Source organism: Equus przewalskii, chromosome 7, assembly GCF_037783145.1.
Source record: "Equus przewalskii isolate Varuska chromosome 7, EquPr2, whole genome shotgun sequence".
NCBI classification, from domain to species: domain Eukaryota; kingdom Metazoa; phylum Chordata; class Mammalia; order Perissodactyla; family Equidae; genus Equus; species Equus przewalskii.
The window spans coordinates 51,685,130-51,708,692 of NC_091837.1; the positions used below are offsets into that span (position 1 = coordinate 51,685,130).

At 35.8% G+C, this 23,563-nt stretch overlaps 1 pseudogene; it reads right to left on the minus strand.

The window, feature by feature from the left end:
* Nucleotides 1-408: 408 nt before the first annotated feature.
* On the minus strand, nucleotides 409-1,540 carry LOC103559018 (proline-rich protein 11 pseudogene; annotated as a pseudogene).
* Nucleotides 1,541-23,563: the final 22,023 nt, after the last annotated feature.

Below are 23,563 nucleotides of genomic sequence, written 5' to 3' on the forward strand. Positions count from 1 at the left end.
CCAGAGGGTCTTTTTTATTGATTAAGTTTGTAAGACTTATATGAATGCATGAGCTTTACAGACTAAAATACTTTGCAATTACCTGAGAATACCCAAGATGAAGAGGAACTCAGTTATTTTCTTAATGTCAGAATGGCACCTATGGAGTACAAGCTATAGTTATCCAGCTAAATTTGAACAACTTCTCCAACCTAAATTGGGTAATTCCAGGTTAAAATCATGTTGGAGATTGCATTTTCCCAACTGTTCTATTAAACATGCAAACTAGAGAATATCCAAATACCCACTTTACACCCCAGTATGAATGGGCTCCATACATACTTAATTCTTCAAATGAAATTATATATTAGTATAATTATTTATACATACCCTATTAAAAAAAGTATTGGAGTGGTTTTATCTGTATATTTTGTGGATCATAACATGGAGTCTGGCAGGGTTGGCATCAGTTTTGTTCATCAAAGCTGCTTGTAGAAAGTGCCAGAATTTGAGATGGGCTTCTAGGGTGAGCCAGCTGAAACTTTCTGGGATCAGCCCAGTTCCTGTTTCCATATTTTCTTTATTAGTAAGTGGGGTTCCGCCTGGACTCCTCTCTACATCGACTTTTCTAAGTAGTGTCCGTAGATCTATCTGGCTTTTTACCAGGAGTAATGAAGACTTTTGTAACTTGAGTTAACACTTTGGACTGGGTTTCAGGGTAACACGCTTCAGGTCGGAGACAGTAACCATGAATTCTTGCCTTAGGTGATGGTACAATCTTCCTCCTTTCATTAAAACTTTGTGTCTTCTTTAATTTCACGGTCAGCAGATCTTTAATTGTTATCTGCATGGGTCCCTCTTGTTTTAACGGTCCAGCCTGAAGTGCTTTAGCGAGATTGGATTTTCTGAGCAGCAAAGGCGCTAACGGTGGTGGCTGAGGCAGAGGCGGAAGAGGTGGAGGGGGTGGAGGCGGAGGTGGAGGATGGGGAAGACGGCTGGGTGGCTGGCTGTGGTAGCATGGGGGGAAGTACAGCTCCGGATTCTACAGGGGTGGTTGAGCACATGGGGGCACATGGTAAAAAACCGTAAGTTTATCACTCATGTGTTTGACCACGGCTTGGACAGGAAGAATTTTCTGAGACGGTCTTCAGTGCTTCCTGGAGCCTGCAGAAGTCCCTTTCCAAAATGCAAAACGGTGGTTTCAGACTGTCAAGTTCTCAGCGGCAGAAACGGGATGGAAAGATGGTGTCTTTTAACACTTCTAAAGTCTGGGTCACCCAGTTTTGGCACCAGTTGTATATAGACCACACTCAATTTTCCAAAGTTTTACTGCATCTTTGATATTGGGAAATTTGAAGTTCCAGGATGAGCGTAGCCTCCTAAGATCTGGCTTGTACTCCTGCTAAGGAGGGCATCTGTTGAAGGCATAACCACTCTTTCTGGAGAGAGTGGTGGAAGGGGAGGTGTAATTAGCTTGGACAGAAGTAAGAGGCGTCTCTCTTTTTGATAATCTTTTCTCTTTGACTTTCAGCTTTCTTCTTCCTTGCTTGAGCTTGGGCATAATTTTAGTCTAAGAACCCGGGGATTAGATGGAGTCCAGCAGTGGCCTTTTCCTCGTCACCAATTTTAAGTATTTTAGAAGAAAAAGATTTTGAAAATAATATTGCTGTTTCAATCTTTAACATTTACTTTACATTTTGATGAAGAGTATATTTAAATTGGTAGCCTTTAATAAAATCACATTTTAATTTTTAATTCTTTAGATCAAGGTTTGCCAAATTTTTCTGTAAAGGGCCAGATGTTAACTATTTTAGGATTGCAAGCCGGGCAGTCTTTGTTACTCAGCCCTGCCACTATATCACAAAAGGAGCAGAGACAACATGTAAATGAATGGACAGGGCTATGTTCCAATAAAACTTTATTTATAAAAACAAGCAGCCAGCCTACTAACCTTAGTTTGCTGACCATTGCTTTAGGTCATTTTGATAATGGATAAAAATTGTGTGAAAAATCTTATAATAATAATATATTAGTAATTTTGCTTGCATTTTATTAAATCAGTGTAAATTATTTATTAATTACGTATTTATGTCATTACTTCTCAAAACAGTATGATCCATCAACAGAACACACAAACATGATAATAGTGATTAAATTTGGTCTTTCCATACTTTATTTTCTTTTTAGCCATAAAGAAACCAGTTTTAGACAAATTTAAAAATTTTTCTTGATCAAAAGTATATTTATGAAGACTACCTTAAAGAACATATTTAATTTAACAGTCTGTTAGCTTAATTTATATCTTACACTTATTTAGACATATGGTATGGTATGTGGGCTTTCAATTGTACCAACAATTAGACCACCCAATTTTGGGGTGGGCCTAGTTAGCTATTTTCCTCTCCAAGAGCAACCCTATCAAAAGATGAAGTTTCCACTACTCCAGAACTTGCAAACTGACAAGCTTCAGGTTGTGTTCAGCTCACTCATCTTGGATCTGCACAGTGTTAGCCAAATGTAAAAATCTAGATGTTTAGATTCTATTTAAAAATTTGGCAAAACTACATCCCCTTCTAGAGGTCTGAGCCCCTCCTTTAGACTGGGCGTGTCCCCTCCAGTTTGCCAAAGTCTGCATCACCACTGATGGTGTCTCCAACCCAGCCAGCCTGCTTCTTCATATTATTGGCCTGCCCTCTGTAGCATTTGCTATTTGAAACTCTTCCAGACCATTGGAAACTGGCTTTTTTCTTAGTTGTATCCTCATTGCAATAATTGCCCCTTCCCCAAATAAAACACCCAAACAAAAAAATCCAACCAACAAAACAACACAATTCCTTTTCATCCTGAGCACCTCCGGTCCTTTGGTTCTTCTCTAGGACGTGGAGCTGATGATAAAGCTCTGATTGCTCCCTTCTCCTTACTTCTAATTAATAGAAGGAGAGACAATGACCAACACAGTCTGCATGAATTTTTCTCATTTTCCAAAACAATACTGCAACTCAATCATTATAGAACTATGATCAACAACAACTATATAATAAGTCGTATAACTTATGACAATATAACTATGATAAAAAGATGTTACCTAATATTCATGTCCATTATTAAAATAAGAAGAATAATTAATCACCCTTTCTGATTAAAAAAAAAAAATAGTAAGGAGAAAAAAGAGACTGAGAATTTAATGGAGTCCTCGCTAACAGTGACCACTTTATGAGGGTAAAGTCGCGGCTACTAAGAAGAACTTGGCTGAGGGATGGACCCCTTTCTTTTTCCCAGCAAGGCCCACAGAGGAACGATTTGGAATTGAGGAGATAAAAGATCAGAATTAACTGCTACTCTACATAGCACTACAGTATCACCCTATAGCGACCCAACCCAGAGCAATATTTTGAAAATTAAGCTGGGAAACTGTTTTTCCTACTTATTAGTTTAGCTTTGTGTGTGTGTGTATTGTATGTTCTTGTCCCAGTACTTATCTGCTACAACACTGACTTTCAACTTTTGACCAAAGCCTAACGTAAGAAGTGCATTTTATATTGTGACTGTATATAAACACACATACACACAATTATGTAATTTTGGAAAAGCACTTTCACAAAATAATACATACTATTATACTGCTTGTGATACACACAGATATTTTTTATTCTTTTTCAGGCTCTTGTGAAAAAAATGCTAAGAACAATCTTCTAAACCAACCACTCTCAATGGGAGTGATATTGACCCCATGGGGTAAAAATGGCTTCTTGGGAGCAAAGAAAACTTACATAGCATAATGATTTGCAGCCCTCCAAAGGGTCAGAGTACATCAATAGGTGTACAGCATGTCTGCGGTATTAACATTTCATGGGGCTGGGATGTTAGGACAAATATGGGGTAATTGAAAACATTGAGAAACACTGCAAAACTGACCTGCAATTTAAAAAACGCTGTTCCAAAAATCAGGAGAACAAGGCAACTGTGCCTGAAATTCACATTGTTTGAGACAAGGCAAGTGGGACCAAATGTGTACAGCCCACAAACACACTGAACATTTGTTCAAGACCCAGAATCCCAAAATCTTAGTCCCATTCTTCCTATGCGATTTAGGATCCCAGCTGCGTGTCTAAAACTACCACTCTTTCCCCTCTGTTACTCCAGATTAAAGAAATTCCCTCCCCTCTTCACCGAGAGGTCAGGACCACAGCAGTTTGACTGAGAGAAGGCAAGACAGGAGATTATTATAACAAACCTTGTGGTGAAAATTTTAAATTGGGCTGACCTTAGGAACCAAAAGTGATTGTAAAACTATGGAATCTGCCCATGATATCATTTAGTGAAAAGAAAAGAAATATGTGTAAAGCAGTAATTAGGGGAAGAAGAACCTCTTTAGTGTTTCTATCACAATGTGTTAAAACTACTTAATAAAGTGATTCCATTTGTCAGCATTTTTTTCCTGATTCTCTGTTCCTATTACCCATTCTTCTCTTTTGGTCCCTGTATTTCCATTGCTGGACTCTCCCCTTGGTAAGCTCCATGGTATAGAAAAACAATGAATGTTATTAGTACTCCCACATTGGAAAAAGAAATGCTTTAAACAAAGTTTCTTTCTACCCAAGTCTAATATCCAAGAACATGTGGAAACAGGTTTTTATATTCATCAAGCAAGTTTGAATATATTTAAAATTCACTGCAAGAAATGACACCAAAATTTGCAGCAATATCTGCAAATAACTGCATTTTACATTGCCAGTGTGCATTATTCTCAGCTCCTAGCAATCTGAAATTGTGCTAACAGACAAATAGGACCTAAGCAATGTAGGAAAAGGTAATGTGCACACCAGTCTCCCCCTCCATATGTTGATTAAGCTATTCAAAGCTTTAGTCACAAAATGGAAATATTTGTTAGCATTTTAGTCAATACAATCTCTGTTAGAGGTATGATATGGTTCGCATGCCCATTCTGAACTGAGTAGCAAGGAAAAGACAGTTGAATTGTATCCTGCACCTGCTGTGTGCAGAGGACGACAAAACTGCTGAGGCACATAGATGACCAGAGAGCCATGTCACCCCACTGCAGATGGGGTGGGAGCGGGGAGACAAAGCTTAACGTTGCTTTTATCAGGAAAATGTACATTTTGGAAGGGTGGGAAATATTTTTTCTTTTTCTAAGAGGATATAGGCAGAAGTTGAGATGAAAACCTGCAATGAATAGACCATTTCCTGTGAAATGCCTTTCTCTGACTCTTGTTCCAGAATTCAGTACTTCACGGTCCCAGATTGACGTTTTAAAGTATTCAAATTAATTTACTCTTCTCTAAAACTAATATTCTATTGTCACTTTATAAAATGGCATCTGACATCCAGATCCAAAATAATGAAAAATTCTGTTTTTCATACTATCAGTACAGATATTTTTATTCAGGAAATCAGTTCATTTGAAAATGATACAGTATGATTTATAGTAAAGTCCCATGTAAGGACTTTTTCAGAAATTCATGAATTTAGTACCACTCTGAAGGTGTCACTCAAAATGGAGACTGGGGACTTGTCATTATGTAAATAAACAAATTCAGACATACTCAGCCTCCTTGAACCACTTAGTGAAGAGTACACAAAATATTGTCACAATATCATTATTATTTATTGGATGAGCCCTCAAAATTTTCTTTAAGTCATCGACATATATTTTCCTCTTTATATTTTCTTTTGTACCTCTTATTGTTTGAAATGTGTGACTCATCAAATTCAGGGCAAAGAACAAGTTAGAAGGAAAGAAAATCCAGATAATTGAATTTTCTTTAGGCTGGGAACATCTTGTAACACAAGATTACCTCTAATGGAAGATCTTTATGTGTATCATGATACTGCCTTTAGGTGTCCTTTGAATGAACTATAGAAATATAACTTCCTTTTATTTTTGGAATGAGTTAACTTTTCCTAGCTAGCAGAGTTCTCCTTTTCTGATTATAATTCACATTAAAGAAGAAAGAGAGTGGGGCCAGCCCTGTGGCATAGTAGTTAAGGTCACGCACTCTGCTTCAGTGGCCTGGGGTTCATGGGTTTGGATCCCAGGAGTGGATCTACACACTGCTCATGAAGCCATGCTGTGGCAGTGTCCCACATACAAAATAGAGGAAGATAGGCATGGATGTTAGCTCAGGGCCAATCTTCCTCAAGCAAAATGAGGAAGGTTGGCCACAGATGTTAGCTCAGGGCGAATCTTCCTCACCACCATCCCCCCAAAAAAAGAGAGAGAAAGTTTTAGATACCAGAATATGCTAGTTATGGTTACACAGACACTTTTCAGATGCTTTAGGAGAAAGATCATCACTTTTCAACTAGTTTGGGTAACAAGCTAAGCTGATAGTGATGGGTACTGTTGGAATGGCTGTATTTTTGTAGAGATTACCTCTAGCGAGTATTGACACTTGCTACCTATCAATTAATCAGATTTGAACATTTATCACTCTAGACTTATTGGAGGAGATGGCAACAGTCTCCTAATTATGTAATAGTTTAAAGAATCTATTCTATTCTTTTCTTTTTTCCTTGAAAATTCCAGGTTGCTTTCGGTTGAGAAATTATGAAGTATAGACACACTTTTAGTTTTAATTCCTGAAAACAATCTCATTTTCCTGTCTCAGTGAGGCTCTTCCTCTTTCTTGGCTCATTCTGTAATGTATAATCTTGTATCCTATTATTGTATTCTGGCTTGTCTGGACAATACTGCAATAAATCGTGATGGCTGACAGAGCGTTAAGTGAATTTCAATAAATTATGAGAACCTTCGTTCTGCCAGTTATGCAAAAAAATACTTGACACCTCAATAAAAAGGCAACAGAGGGAGCATTAAAAATGCATCTCTAAAATTTAAATATTTGTCCTTTTTTTCCCTATTCAATTGTTCTATGTAGGGAGGAGAATTGAATAAACATTTTTTAAAACTCTGTTATGATAAGGTTTATCTTTTTATAAAGTCCTTGAAACTGAGTTTATTCAAAATTTGAAGATATACATTTTCTTTTTAAAATCATTTAACACATGGAAGTTGCTAGAACCTGTTAGGTTGATCGTTGGCAATAATTTATCATTGTCCACATCCGGACTTGTTCTCTGGCCAATAAAACATTATAATTTGCTCGAAGTTGAGGGCTCGTCTCTCAGTATCATGTCTATTTTAGATGGTTTTAGAAGGGACTTTATTCATAGTGATGGTGATCATATAATTTATCATCCAAACCAGACACTTGGAGAGGGAAAGGGAGTTCCATTCAGATGTGAAGTCTGGACCACCAGTGAAAGCCACACAGCCAAGTATGTACAGATTCCCTATGTGTCATAGATGCCCAATACAAATTTTTTGATTTTTTAAATATCTGTTGCTGATTCCAACAATTGTTTCCAATGAGAGCTTTAAATTGTGATTTTTTCAAACTTACAATAAACCCAGTAAGTCCACTAGTTAATGTGCTAGGGGAAGGAAGAACAAGTTTTACACATTTGGTCTTACTTTAATAATGTTAATCCTAATCCTTTACTTCTCTTTCTTTTAAGTTGGTTTGAATTAACCTTCTTATTTTCCTCCTTGTTATTCCATTTTCTCTTTTTTTTCCCCTCTCCCTCACCTTGAATTTCACACCTGGTGACCGTAAGTTGAGATGGAACACCTGTCTTGGAACTGAAATTATGAAAGAAGGTGGAAGTTGTGGTCTCAGCACTTTTGAAGGAGATGAGCTTCTTTTCTGGTTCCTTAATATTTCATGCTCCTTTTCCCACTGACCTCATTTTCTTGGAAGATCACTCTTCTTAGCTCTTTCCATCTTTAAATTATTATGGGATTTTTTTTTGAGGAGGGAGGGATTGTAGAAATGCAAGGCTGTTTTTTAATTGACATTTTTATTGACATAAGTGTAGATTTACATGCAGTTGTGAGAAATAACACATGCCCTTTATCTACTTTCCCCAACTGTAACATTTTGCAAACGATGGTACAATATCACAACCAGGATTGACATTGATAAGTCCACCTGTCATATTAATATTTCCCCAGTTTTACTTGTACTCATTTGTGTATGTGTATTTAATTCTATACAATTTTATTACATGTGTAGGTTTATGTATCCATCACCACATACAAAATACTGCTTATTTCTGTCACCACAAGGATGCTTTGTGCTGCCGTTTTATAACACACCCACCTCCCTCCTATCCACTGGCAACCACAAAATGTCTCTAATTTCGAAAATTTTGTCATTTTAAGACTATATAAACAGAATTATACAGTACGTAACCTTTTGGGATTGTCTTTTTCACTCACCACAATTCTTTGGAGATTCACCCAAGTTGTGACACATTTCGAACAATTTGTTCCTTTTTATTGCCAAGTTGTATTTATTGCCGAGTGATACATCTGTACTACTATCTGTTTAAGCTTCACCTGTTGCAGGATGTCTAGGCTGTTCTAGTTTTTGGCTTTTACAATAAAGCTGCTGTGACTGTTCGTGTTTAGGTTTCCGCGTGATCACTCTTACCTCTTCTAGTTAAGATTTATCTCAGGGAAGGTATGCTTTCATTGCATTATATCCTTTTCTTCATGGCACTTATCACAGTTGTAATTTTACGTTTGCACATGTGTGATGATTCGATTGCAGTTAATGTGTCCTACCGGACCTTATCTCCATGGGGACAGGAATTATGTCTGTTTTTCTCATCATTGTTTTCCCAGTGCCTGTAGAGTGCCCGGCACACAGATATTTGGGAAATGAATTGTTGGCTGAATGAACCAGTCATAATGATAGACCATTTATACATACTACTTCTCTAGCCTAACATCCCTGAAATTTGGAAATTTATAAATCTTATTGTATAGATGAGGAAAATTAGGTAAAGGAATTTATCCGAATTACTCTGTGAGAAAGTAGGCAAGGTGGACTTCGAACACATATCTGACTTCAAAACTCTTACTCTTTCCACTGCACTGGTCTTTTTCTTGCAGCTATGAAATTATTTCTACTTTTCTCTGAGGGAGCAATTCAACTGCAACCACAGAGACACAGCTGTGACAAAATACTACGTTCAATTGATAACCCAATACAATGATATGATGAAACAAAAGCCAACCCCACTGCCTTTTGTTTTCTGACAGATCACGTGAAGAAAGCAGGCATAGTTGCTGTGTAATTTGCAGTCTGCAGGTGTGGGAGTCTCTATTTCATAGGACACAAATAAGCCTGGACATATTTGGTAATTACTGTGTTAATACAGAGTAATTGCACAGCTATTTCTTTCTTACAAATTATATGGTAGTTATATTTGAAATTACCATAAAAAATGAAAAACTTCTAGATGCCAGTAAATGATTGCTTTATAATTACAAAATAATTACATAGTTATTTTGCCCTAGAAATATAAAGCATTGTACAAAAGCCATATACTTCACTGCCAGAGCTGCCAAGGTCCAATGCTATCGGTCTTTTTAGGAATTGCCTTCAGGACTTTCTAAAATTCTCAAAAACTTTAACTTCTCTGGGGGGTGAAAATATGTGTCACAAGAGAGATAGCCTCTCTCATTAAACCAGAATTTTCAATGACCCCAAAGCTATTGCACCATAAAAATTAAGTCAGTAATGATAGTAACAGAGCTATTTTGCCTACCCTTGACGAGACCTTTTTGGCTGTGGTTACTCAAGAAGGAGCCAGTTAATACAGCAAAGTCTTTATGCATTTCCGTGTGTCACAGAGTCAACCTGACATGGGAATTGTGGCAGTTACTTATTCAACTTTTCCGTCACTTAAAAAATTGGCTTGACTGGGGCTGGCCCCGTGGCCGAGTGGTTAAGTTCGCGCGCTCCGCTGCAGGCGGCCCAGTGTTTCGTTGGTTCGAATCCTGGGCGCGGACATGGCACTGCTCGTCAGACCATGCTGAGGCAGCGTCCCACATGCCACAACTAGAGGAACCCACAACGAAGAATACACAACTATGTACCGGGGGGGCTTTGGGGAGAAAAAGGAAAAAATAAAATCTTTAAAAAAAAATTGACTTGACTTTGGTTGCCCATTCATACTATATGTTATCTCATCATTTTTCACTCTGTATGCTATTAAAGCATTACAGTATATGAATGTTAGAATATTAAGTATACAGATTGATTATTATTTATGATGCCAATTCTGCTTCTCTGGATATTTGCAATAAAAAAATTTTAAGGAAGTCAAAGATAAAACAAATAGATGCATAATTTTCAGTTATGGAATGAAAACTATTGGAGAAAATAATTTTCACTTCAAGGCTTAGGATTTCATTTAGCACTTTTAATTAATTACTTCTACATTGACAAGATGTAGTGCTTTAATAAAGCAAAGAGTGAAAACAAATGAATGTAACTTTCTGTATCTGAATTTTTTCTCCAATAGAAACAGTGCTGAAACACTTTGGAGAGTGAAAATAAAAAAAAATCAATGAAAAAATTTCAGTCCCAGGCATAATTAAGTAACTGGTATAAGACATTGTTCCATTGTAAATAGGTTTTAAATTGAGAAAAATGTATGAGGTATCTATTTTCAGGCATTATCCACAAGTAGTACCTGGCTGTGATCCTTGAGGAAAGGAAGAAACATGACGTAAGCTCACTTCTCCCAACTTTGTGCCTGAGGCGCTTTGTACACTTCAGCCCAGGGAAGGGGAATCAAATAGAGAGCAACAGTCTTGCTGAGCAGAAGGAAGAGATATTAACGATCAGAATTGTTGACGTGACTGGAATTTCCAAGATAGGATATTTGAAAGGAGAGTACAGCCTAGAGAAGAATATCCAAAAATATCCTTAGAGGCCCCTTTGAAGTTTTGGTCAAATACTCACCTGCACATTGGTAGGGTGAGAATCCATAGACTTTGGTGGAGGACAACTACTGGGGGCCCTGTGGACTGAAAGAAGACTCCTGACTTCTTATCGTACTAGAAGACATGAGAGTCCCAATATATTAGAGTAGGGAGATAAGGCTGAATATTCTAGGTATTCAGTTGAGTGTCTAGAAGAGCCACACTTAGCTTTTAGAGAAAAGATCTTTTCTAGATGTACCCCTCTACAGTCTGAAAACAACTCTCCACAAGATAAAACAGGTCTACTAGGAAATTTACAGCCTGTCAGAAGAAAATGCAACACTTTTTATGGGAAGTTAAAAATCCACCTGCTCTACAATGTAGCACACACAATATGCATGTCATATTTTTAAAAATTAAAATATATAGAATTAAGAAAATGTGGCCTATGACCCAGAAAAACAAGAAAAATTGATCAAGGGCTTGGCCTAGTGGCACAGTGGTTAAGTTTGCACACTCTGCTTTGGTGGTTTGGGGTTCACCACTTCAGATCCCAGGCATGGACCTACCCACCGCTTATCGAGCCGTGCTGTAGCAGTCATCCCAAATATGAAGCAGAGGAAAATGGGCATGGATGTTAGCTCAGGACCTATCTTCCTCAGCAAAAAAAAAAAAAAAAGAGAGAGAATTGGCAGTGGATGTTATCTCAGGGCTAATCTTCCTCAAAAAAAAAAATAAAAGAAAGAAAAAATAGGAAAACCACACCCAGAAATATGATAGTCAATTGTTAAAAACCAAAAGTAAAGAAAAATGTCTTAAAAGCAATCTGGGTTTAAAAGTACATTACTTATGGGGAAATTACAATGAAAATTTCTGACTAGTTTTCTGAAACAAGGCAAGTGAAGGGACAATGATATCCTATTTCTTAAATGTTGCATGGGGGAATAAAAATACAGTCAATCTAGAATTCTATAGCCTTCATAAATGTAGTGCAAAATACCCTTCAGCTACTGTGCAAAAATCCTGCAAAAGTATCCTTCAAAAATTTCATTGAAATGAAAACATCTTCAGATGAGCAACAGCTGATCAGCAGGAGATTTGTACTACAATAAACACTAAAGAAAGTTCTTCATCTTAAAGAAAATAACACTAGATAGAAACTTTGAGTCATACAAAGGAACAAAGACCACTAGAAATTCTAAATATGTGCATAAACATATATTTTAAGTTTTTCCTTATATCTTAATTTATTTAAAAGATAAGTGATTGCTAAAAATTAAACTTATATCAATGTATTTGTGGGTTATAACATATTTAAGAAATATATATGACAAAAATAGCACCAAATGTGGGAGGGAATAGATGGAAATATTTTATTGTAAGATTAGTATGTTACATGTGAATTGGTACCATATTACTTTACTATTGAATGCGATGACGTGAGGATGAATATCATAATCCCTAGAGCAGCCACTATAAGAATAAAATAAAGAGGTATAGCTAAAAATCAAATGAAGACATAATTAAACACTAATGACCCTTAATTATCCCCAAAGATGATACGAAAGAAGAAAAAGGGAAACAAAAACTAAATGGGACAAGAAGAAAACAAGTGGCAAGATAGTAGACTGAAATTCAACCATCCCAATATTTATAGTAAATGTAAATAATCAATGCAGTCCAATGAAAAGAAAGAGATTTTCATCTTGGATTTAAAAAAAAAAAAGCAAGATCCACTTTATATTGTTTATCAGAAATACAATTAAAATATGATGACAAGGACTGTTTTTATGTAAAAGGACTGAAAAAGATAGACCAGGCAAAGACTAATCATATGAAAGTTGGATTGTCTCTATTAATGTCAGACAAAATAGACTTCAAGACAAGGCATATAATCAGAGAAGAATAGAAATATTCCATAATGACAAAAGAGCCAGTACTTCAAGGACACATAACACATAACACATCAAACTTGTAAACAACATATAACTGAGCTTTGAAATATATAAAGCAAAAACTGACAAAAGCATAAGGAGAAATAGACAAAAACAATTAGATTTTAAGGTTTCAAGATTTCAGTTGAGAAAACCATGAACACAGTTAACCTACTTCACATTTATAGAATGCCTCACCCGATGACTCATAGAGGCCACATTATTTTCACATGGAGCATTCACCATGGTGCACCATATGTTGTGCCATAAATAATTTTCAATAACTCTCAAAGCATTGAAATAACTCAGAGAATATTCTCCGACCAGAACAAAACTAAATTAGAAATCAGTATCAAAAGAATATCTGGTAAAGGCCCAAATATTTATAAATTGAGCCACCTACTTATAAATCTCACATGATTCAAATTAAAAATATACCACAGAAATTAGAAAATATTTTGAGCTAAATGATAAAAACAAATAGGAATAGAATTCATGGGATGCAACCAAAGCAGTGTTTAGAAATAAAAACATTTATAGTGCTTATGACATATATCAAGAAAAAAGAATGGTTGAAAATAAATTCTCTGTGCTTCTACATTATGAAACTAGAAAAAAGAGAGCAAAATAAATATTAAGCAAGTTGAAGAAGGCTATAATAACAATAAGAGCAGGATAAAGTAAAATAGAAAACAGACAAGTAGAGGTTATTAACAAAGCCAAAGTTTGTTTTGAAAGAAATTGATGAAATTGTTAGCAAGACTGATCAGGAAAGAAAAGGAGGGAGAAAAAAATGTAATATCTGAAATAAAGAATAGTTTTAGAGATCCCAGAGACATTAAAATAATATTAAGTGAATAACACAAGGAACTTTATGTCAGTAAATTCTATAGCTAAGGTAAAAGGAAAATTCTTTAAAAGAACACAATCTACCAAAACTGATCCTATGAAAAATAGAAAATCTTAAGAACCGCATACCTGTTAAAGAAATGGAACTGTTATCAAAGCTTTTCCTCCAAGTAAATTTGGGTCCAAGACAGTGTCACTGCTGAATTTTATCCTACATATACATAAAAAAATAGACCTAAACTTACACAAATTCTATCAGAAAATAGAGAAACAGAAAACACTTCCTAACTCAGTTTAGGAAGCTAGAATAAAACTTTGATACAAAAACCTGACAAGGGCATCAGAAGAAAAGGAAATTGCAGATGAATACAGATGAAATATTAGCAAGTTGAAGCCATCCATATGTAAAGGGAATAATATGTCACACAACAGACACTAAAATTAATTCATGAAGAATCATCAAACTAGCAATGCAAGTTCAAATTATATAATTTCTAGAAAAAATAAAATACAGGAGAAAATCCCTATGCCTTATAGATAGGCATATTTTCCCTAAAATGCAGAAATCACTAACAATACAAAAAAAAATCACTAATGATAAAAGAAAAGAATTGATTATTTGATGTTCATCAAACTTCTGTTTGCCAAATGGCCTACTAAGAAAGTAAATAGGCAAGCCACAGACTGGGAAAAAAAAATATTTGCTAAACATTTGATAAAGGATTTGTACAAAGAATATATAAAACTCTACTATATTTCAACACTAAAAAGGCAGTCTACTTTTAAAAAACTGGGCAGAAGACTTGAGTCAGTTCATAAGAGAAGTAGATAATAAAAAATAAGCATATATATAATGCATGAAATAAATCAAGGAGAGGCAAATTAAAACCACAATGAGACACCACTCCACATCCATTAGAATGTACACAATTTTAAAAGATTGACAACAACAAATGTTGTATGACAACCAAATCTCTTCTGCAATGGAAAACTGTTTGGCAGTTTCTCCAGAGCGAAATATTTACTTAACCGTTTGAGGCAGCCATGGAGTTGTGCCATTCTGATCCCCCTTCATAAGAGAGCTCACATTTCATCTGTGAGTAGCGCACTTAGCTGACGGCATCCAGCTACATCATCTTCAGGATCCACCCTAGTCTTCAAGCTGAAGCCACGCTCTGGGGTGCTGCTTCCAACGCTGTGCATCTCCTGGCCATTTATCTGCAAAGGGAGAGTCTTCTGGTGGGCAGTCTTTGTTCTGAAGATCTCAATTGTTTGGCTGAGACTTTGTCAGGTCTGCATTGCAGTCTGAGGCTCTCGCTGCCTCCTTATGCTTCTTCCTGCCTCTTCTTTCACAGGTGTTAACTCTGTCTCACAGTTTGAAGACATTTTCTGCCTAAAACTGCTTCTTTCCAGTTTAGCTTTCACAGGCATTACTCCCAAGTAAATTTCTTGCACTTGCTCTGTTTCAGTGTTGACTTTCCCAAAGGACCTGAACATCAAGAAAAGTTAAGAGTCAGAGAGTTTACATTATTCCCTAGCAAACAAATTAGCTTGCCATGATTTAATGGATGGCAGGAGACAGGAGATTCCTAGTTCAGAGACAAAGGACTTTATTACTCCTGGCATAGCAGGCCCCACGAATTTGTTTGCAAGGGTTCTGCTTGCTCCTCCTTTTCCCCAGGTGATTCAGAACGGCCCACATGGGTGCTGAGCACGAGGCAGGTTTGTGTTACAAATGAGGAAACCTGAGCTAAGAAAATTCCAAGCTTTTAAACAAGCTTCAGGCAAATCTGCTCAGTCTTCACCCTGGAGGGAGATATTATCTTTATTATGCTGAACAACAAATAGTCTGCCCTCTGCCTAGGAGAATGACACTATCTTTCGCTTCCATGGCTGTTGACTATACAAACATCCTTAAAAAGATAGTAGAGACCAGAAGCAGTACATCCCTCTGCTCACATACATGCAGAAATGGGAGAGTCCATGGAGAATTGTCTCCTAACACCAAATCTTAGATGTTTTCTCAAAAGAAATGAAAATATTTTTCCACACAAAAAGACTTACAGAAGATCATTCATAGGAACTTTATTCACTATAGCCCCAAACTGGTAGAAAACAAAACATTCATCAGTAGGAAAAGAGATCAAGAAATCATGGGATCTTTATGCAGAGAAATACCAGTCAGCAATAAAAATTAACAAACTACAGATACACATGACAACATGGATAAATCTCAAAGATACGCTAAGAAAAGAGAGGGAGAGAGAGAGAAAGAGAGGAAAGAGGGAAGGAAGAAAGGAAGGAAGGAAAGAAAAGAAAGAGAGAAAGAAATGAAACAGACTGTTATGGACTGAATATTTGTGTGATCCCCACCCTCCCCATTAATATATTGAAGCCCTAACCCTTAGTGTGATGCCATTTGCAGATGAGGTCTTTGGGAGGTAATATAGTTGGATGAAGTCATGAGGGAAGCCCTTTATGATGGGATTATAAGAATAGACACCAGAGCTAGCTCGCTCTCTCTTTCTTTCTCTCTCTCCTCACGCATGTGTCAAGGAAAAGCCATGTGAGCACACAGTGAGAAGGCAGCCATCTGTAAACCAGAAATAGAGCCCTTCCCAGAACTCCAAGATGCTGGCATTCTGATCTTGGACTTCCAGCCTCCAGAACTATGAGAAAATTAATTTCTGTTGTTTAAGCCTCCTAGTCTATGATATTTTGTTATGGCAGCATGAACAGACTAAGACACAGACAAACACACTGTATGAGCCCATTTACATGAAATTCTTAAACAGTCAAAATATCCTGATGGAAGTCAGTAGAATGATTGTCTGTGATTGGAGGGTGTGGTAGAATTGCCTTGGTAAGGGTAGAAGGGAAATTTCAAGGATGACGGAAATGTTCTATTTCTTAATGGGGTGTGGTTAGAGAGGCAGATATACGCATTTATCAAAACTCATTTAACTGTACACATAACTCTGTGCATCTCACTCTGTGTGAATTACACCTCAATAAAAATTCGAATATACTTCAAGTGGAAATGAATATATTTTCAGTTAATGTTCAACTTTTCTAAAATATTTCCAATTCTTTATTTTCAGTTTTATGTTTGAACTTTTTCTCTGTTCTGACAAAATGATCTATAGGGTCAACACAAACTCAATAAAAATCCCAGAAGTCTCTTTTTTTACCATAGCAATTGACAAACTGATTCTAAAATGTATATGGAAATACAGAGCATTTCGAACAGATAAAACAATCTCGACAAGAAAAGAACAAAATTGGAGGATTTACTCTGTAGACTTCAACACTTTCTGTTAAGCTACAACAATTAAGACAGTGCAGTAGAAACCGTGGTTGGGCTCCACACCATAACAAATCAGCTCTACATGACAATTCTGAATTATTGAATTAATCATTATTATAGTTTATTTTTGAGATTTATTTAATATATTAAATTAGGAGATGTTAAGTGCAGATTGGCCAATCCATATAAGACAGGAAACCAGGACACATTTATTTTGAATATTTAATAATGTGATTTATGGACCTCACTTTTTAAAAGGCATACACAATTAGGTGTTTATGGCATATAGTCTTTTTATTTTCTAACTCATCTCTCTGTCTCTCAAACACTGCAATTTATTTTTGAAACTTCTTTTTATGGTAATGAACAAAGGCACTCAGCGGTATTGCAAATATTTAAGAGAACAATGTATTGCTTAAAGAGGCCCTTTTTCTAGTTGTCAGAAGAGGATTCTGTTCAGTAAAGAGAAGGAATTTATGTTTTAAATTTCTCAGTAGTAGATATTTTCTTAAAATGCTACAAAAGTATGGCATAGATTCAAATGGTAATAACAGATTCAAACACCTAATGTGAAAGATTCAGTAAGCTTTAAGTGAACATTAAAAAAAGCAAACATAAGAAAATTTCTAAATTACTACCTGCTCTGTCAGGTGATAATTTTTGATTTTCGTTCCAAGATACCAGAAAACATGACTATCTTTCTAACCTCTGTGTCTGAAGTGCCCAAACAATGCTTATTATCAATTCCTTCCTTCACTTAGTCAATTAATAATGATTTATCAAATACCTACTAATGCCTGGCACTTTCAGGTGCTGGCACTGTTCATTACACAGAATGCAGTCAATAAATGTTGGTCACACTTAAGTATGAATAGATAAAGAGAGATGTGTGCACACTTAGGCTGAAAAGTTAAGCACAGAAACATGGTCAGAACAGAACTTCAAATGGTGCAACTGTAGTGAACACTTTTTTATGAGTAGTTACCGTGCCCTCTGATCTCACACTACAGATCAATCTATGTTCAGAAGTAATTTTTAAAATATCTTTATATTCAACTGAATTTCTTGGACCATTATGGTAGCTGGCTTTAAAATTACAGGTTTGTATTTCTTCTTCCATGACTTTTTCTGTTTAACAGGTTCATTGACATTCATTAACATAAAATAAATGCACATATTTAAAGTGCAAAATGTTGTAAGTTTTAGCTTATGTATACAACTGTAAAGCCAATACCACAGTCAAGATAATGAACATGATTATTATACTCTGTTGTCTGGAGCTGCAAAGGGCAAGGAACGGCAGGTACTGCCAAGGCTACTTGGTTTTTTAAGCAATCAGAGCTTATTAATAAAGGGGAACAGAACAAGGAACAAGGATAAAGGGGAACAACAAATCGGCACTCAACATCCACACCGCAATCAGCCGGGGAAGTCCCAATAGTTTGTACGGTGGGTGGGAGTGCCGATTGTCCAGGTCTGAGGCAAAGCATCCTTTCCTTAGTGAGACTTCCAATTGTTCTATTCTTGTGACTCTCTTTTATTCTAAGATTTCTCTAGGTTCTAACTCAGGGTTTCAGACATTTGGATAGGTTGAGTTATTTCTTCTTGTTCCCATGGATGGGATGTTTCTAAAGTCCAGTCAGGTAAGGAACATGACACAGGGCATATTCTTTTTAACTTGTGCCTTAGAGTGGGGCCATCTTTGGCCCCAAGCGCAGACACCTTCCTTCACATAGGGCCCAGGTCCAGTGTCCTTGGAAGGTGGGGAGCCCAATGAACTCTGCACATACCCAGAAATTTCCTCCTTGCCCTTTGTCATCTCTTCCTCCTGATTCTTCTTCTTTGTGTTCACTCCATCCCCTACCTCACACCATATACAAAAATTAACTTAAAATGGGTCAATGAACTAAATATGAAAGCTAAAATGATAAAGCTCTTAAAAAATAATTAAATCTTATGACCTTAGATTTTTCAGTGGATTCTTATTGGACCTCAAAAGCACAAGGAACAAAAGAAAAAAATAGAATGTATTAATTTTTACAGGAAAACCATTAGATCTTAAAACTATATGATTGATTTTTAGTTTGTGATATTTGAACACCAGTTCATTTCACAGTCATGCCAAGTAACATTTCTTTTCCAGTTTACACCTCAATTCCATCAGAGGCTTAGTCATAATTTGTTTCTTCTGCTACATTAATGAGACAGAAATAAAGCTACCTGTCAATTGATGCCTGGAAGTATATTTGGACTAAATGACAAAGTGGGATGTGAATAAACCTTCATCAATATTCTCTCTGGTGTCAATAAGCTTCCCTTTAAAGCAGAATTCAATCAGCCTGGAGTCAATCGATCTTATATGCAAAGAAGATAGAAAATTGCTCTCCTGTAGGCACATTTGTCTACACTTCAGAGCAAAGCCAGTTCAAATTAAACAAACAGTTCCACAACTCTAGCTTGCCCTGGTTAGGATTTAACAGGTAACATAACAGTGTAAAAGACAGGGCTTCACTCTACCATGGCTGTTTTAAAGCTATAGAAACCAGTTTTTGCAACTTGTTGCAGGTGCTCCCTTCATTACATTCCAACACCTCCCAAGTGGAAGCATAACCAGAGTGACTTGAGATGCAGGTGTTATTCGGAAATAATTTGGGGGACATTATGAGAATGTGTATGGGGGCATTTGCAACCAGTAGCTTGAAATGAGTATTTGAATTATATTATTTCATAAAACTTTGATTGATGGCTAATTGGAAGAAGTTAAGAGATTCTTTGCAGCTCCACATAAATATCTTAAGGCAAATTCTTGATAAAACATCAATATCCTAAATTTTAAAGTAAATTTTGTCTCCATTCAAAGCATTTGCTTGTTTTCCTTGATGAATAATTCCCACAAAAATACTCCTTTACTCCAGGGATCTGATTAGAAGCTGTAAACAAGCACAGATATAATAAATGCCAGTCCTGTAAAGCACATAAATCAGAGAATCAGAATGTAACCACGCTGTGGTGGGAGAAGGTCAGTAAAGTTTCAGCTCCATTTCATGAATGAGTTAGAAAACTTAACTGAATGCATCCCACAACATCTGGTTGTGTGAGTGTGTGTTGAAATCAAAGATAAAAAGACAAGCAGATTGGGCCAAACCAATCACTTTATTTATATGGGAGTGAAAACATAGTGACCAGCTTTCAGTGCTTAATGGGTCTGGTTTGAGGAACTTTTTTTTTTTTTTTTGAGGAAGATTAACCCTGAACTAACTAACATCTGCCACCAATCCTCCTCTTTTTGCTGAGGAAGACTGGCCCCGAACTAACATCTGTGCCCATCTTCCTCTGCTTTATACATGAGACGCTTGCCACAGCATGGCTAGATAATTGATGCCTATGTGGGCACCTGGGGCCAAACTGGCGAACCTGGCACAGCCTAAGAGGAGCACACGAACTCAACCTCTGCGCCACCAGCCGACATCGACAAAGAACTATTTTTTAATGCATTATCCTTTGGGTTCTCGTCTAGTCCCTATTCTATGTTAAAAACATAGTGAGGGTGATCTATTTAAAACAAAAGAAATTTCTCCAATTCTATTTCTCTTGCTTTAGCATTTCTAACGGCTTTTTAATAAATTTATTTTAGTTTGTAAAGAATTGTACCAAAAAAAAAAACCTCTCCACCAGAGTAAACAACATGGTAAAAATATCAGTTACTCAGAAAATGAAGCTTACTGATGCTTTCCTTTGAATTTAGTCTTAGAAGATAGAACTTTATGATTTTCAAAGCAAATTCAAAATGTGTCTCATTTAATCATTGCAATATGATTCTGCAAATATGAATACTTACATTCAAACCATTGAGTGAGATGTCTGAACATTTTTAAATATATGATATCAGCTTTTGATGCTTTTGATTTTCTTCTAGGAGTAGGCACAACGTTTTCTCCCCATCCTCCAATCCATAACACTTATTGATTATGCTCCTTGTCTGGCCCGTGGCATAAGCAGGCTTGTATTATGATCCATGGAAATGCTCGTGTTTTATCTGGCCCCCTCCTTGATGTCAAGAACAAGGTCGTTATTTCTCTCGAGCCCTCATCACACAGAACGGTATCTAGTGTGCAGTAGATTCCACAACTTGCTTTTTTCACCTTTAATATCTCTTAGAATCAAAAAACACACATTACAAAGATAGAACCACATTTGAGACCAAAATTCCAAGCAGCACTTATTTTTTTGTTTGTTGTAAAACCCAGAGGATAAAAAATGTTCTTTTATATCATACGGTTATGTAGGGTATCTATCTCCCTTTGCATATCAATTGCTTTCACTAATCTGTGGGTCCTTATCATCCAAGTAGCTTACTGTATAAGTAAAGTGCATATCATTCGTTCATAAAAATCACACTCTCAATCAAAAACGGTCAAATACTTCAGACAAAAAGAAGGCTGTAAATAGTGTATTATCCCGGTGTGAACATGGTCAGTTCACAGCATCGTATGTTTTATTTTAATGGGTGGCAATAATGCATTAGATGCTATTTTATTAAAAGTTAATACTTATTTTTATTTTTGAATAAGTGGATTTAGGTAAGCCAAAAGGAAAAATCTTCACTTAGCTATTAGATCAGCTTTTTATTATCCAAAGCAAAATCTTCACTCTAAATGTATGTAAATCACTGATTTTCAGACCACCAAAGGGAATGTACTTTACACTATAACTTAAATACTAATGAAATCAGTTGAAAATGATAGTCATTAGTCAGCTGTGTCTTGATAGTGTTCCCTGTGGACCAATATAAAGTCACCACTAGAAATGGATTTTCTCACAGTCTACAGTGAGTGTTTAACTTTTTTCTTTAAAGCAGATTTAAATTTGATATTTAATGCATGGTTGTTTTTTAAAAAAATTCAGATGATATGCTTTTGCATTTGCAACCTGCATTTAATCTTCAAATGCTATAACCCTGTGTGAAATGTATGAAATAGATAGTAATCGCCACCAGTGGAGGTATACTAATTATTAAAAAAGCTCAAACCAAATCCTAGTGGGAGCAAAATGTGTTCATACATACCATTTGAATCTCAGTTTGGGAGCAGATCTGTGGAAATTAGACAGCAAATATGTATAATATTATTACATCCTTCTAGGTTAAGAAACGGTTAAAATTGTTTTAGGTTTTGATATTGAAAATAGTGCTAGTATTTACAAATTCGTTATGTAATAATTGTATAGCCATGCAAATATATGCATTTATATATGCATATTATTTTCTGTGATTTGAGATGCAAATTTCAAATACATCAGTTCAAACATATTGAGAATCAGTAAGGACAGGAAGTAAAGTAAGGAAAAATGGTTTTAAAAAAATTTATATTTGGTTGTCACCACAGACGATAGATGAATTTCAAAAATTAATATGGTATGTCTTGCTACAGAGCTACAGCAGAGTACTCAGTGGGAGTGCCTAAGCTTTGACATTGTTCAGGGGTTTAGCTATTAGAATTTCAGTAGAAAACTTTCACTGTGAGTTTGTAGCAAAAGCCATCCAAATGATTTTATATAAAATACTTTGAATTTATTTTATTGCTTACCAAAGATCCCACTGTGTATAAATACATAATTATTTTAATTACACCAGTACTTGCTGGGGATCCCTAAAAGGGTATTTAACTCCTCTTGGCCAGTATAGTACTAATAAATATAGTGATAGATGTTATTAATTAGCTTCTGTGGGTCTGTGTATTTTGAAAGCTAATGGTATTATATACCTTTCATACAATATTAACAATTGAACTTCAGGGAAATGTGTTGCAAAATTTTCTGTAATTTTTGCAATATTTTTCCTGGCTCTACAAGTTGCTACCATGAAATGCTTTATTTAGTTTTGGTGTAGAAGAGTGAAAAATAGTGGAAAATTTTCTTACAATAAGGTGGAAATAAGCACAAAGAAGCAAATAAATGAAAGAGATGAGCAAATAACTCATAGACAAAGACATATAAACATGTTAAGAAGATTCATGAATTTTAGGTGTGTATTAATACAAATTAAGTCCTAAGGAGGCACTAGTAATAAATATTCATTTATACATATTTTTAAATTACCAATGTCCAATTACTAGGTTATGTTAAAATATGTATATTTAATATACAAACACATACATATATGTACTTATATAGAGAGATGATGACAAGTTTAACTGTGTAGACATCTTTTGGAAAACTATTTTTACCCTTTAACTCACACACTTGAAAAGTTTTCCTAAAGAAATAAAGTTATCTATGTTACTGGTTTCTTTACAATATTTTTTATCATTTCTTTATTCTTAAAGCATTGCATTGTAATTTTTATATTGAGTTGTAATATTTTAATGTGAAGTAAGGGGAAAAACAAGTAAAATGAGAGCAAAGAATGTTATCCATGTCAAATACATAAGCATTATATTCAGGGATTCTATCCAGATGTGGGATGTGCTTGCTTGGGCCAAATTCCCAAACTTCACATGCTTCAATTCTACAAGCCACCTCAACCCCGCGAAGGTCACTGGTAGAAAGCCACGTTACTGATAAGAGGGTGTTTTATCCCTTATGTGTCTTGTGAAGGACAAAAATAATTAACTCAAGTGACAGGTCAGAACAAAACCTTTGTCCACACTGATGCCATTATCACACAAGACAAGGCTTCCAGGAGCAGTTAAAAAT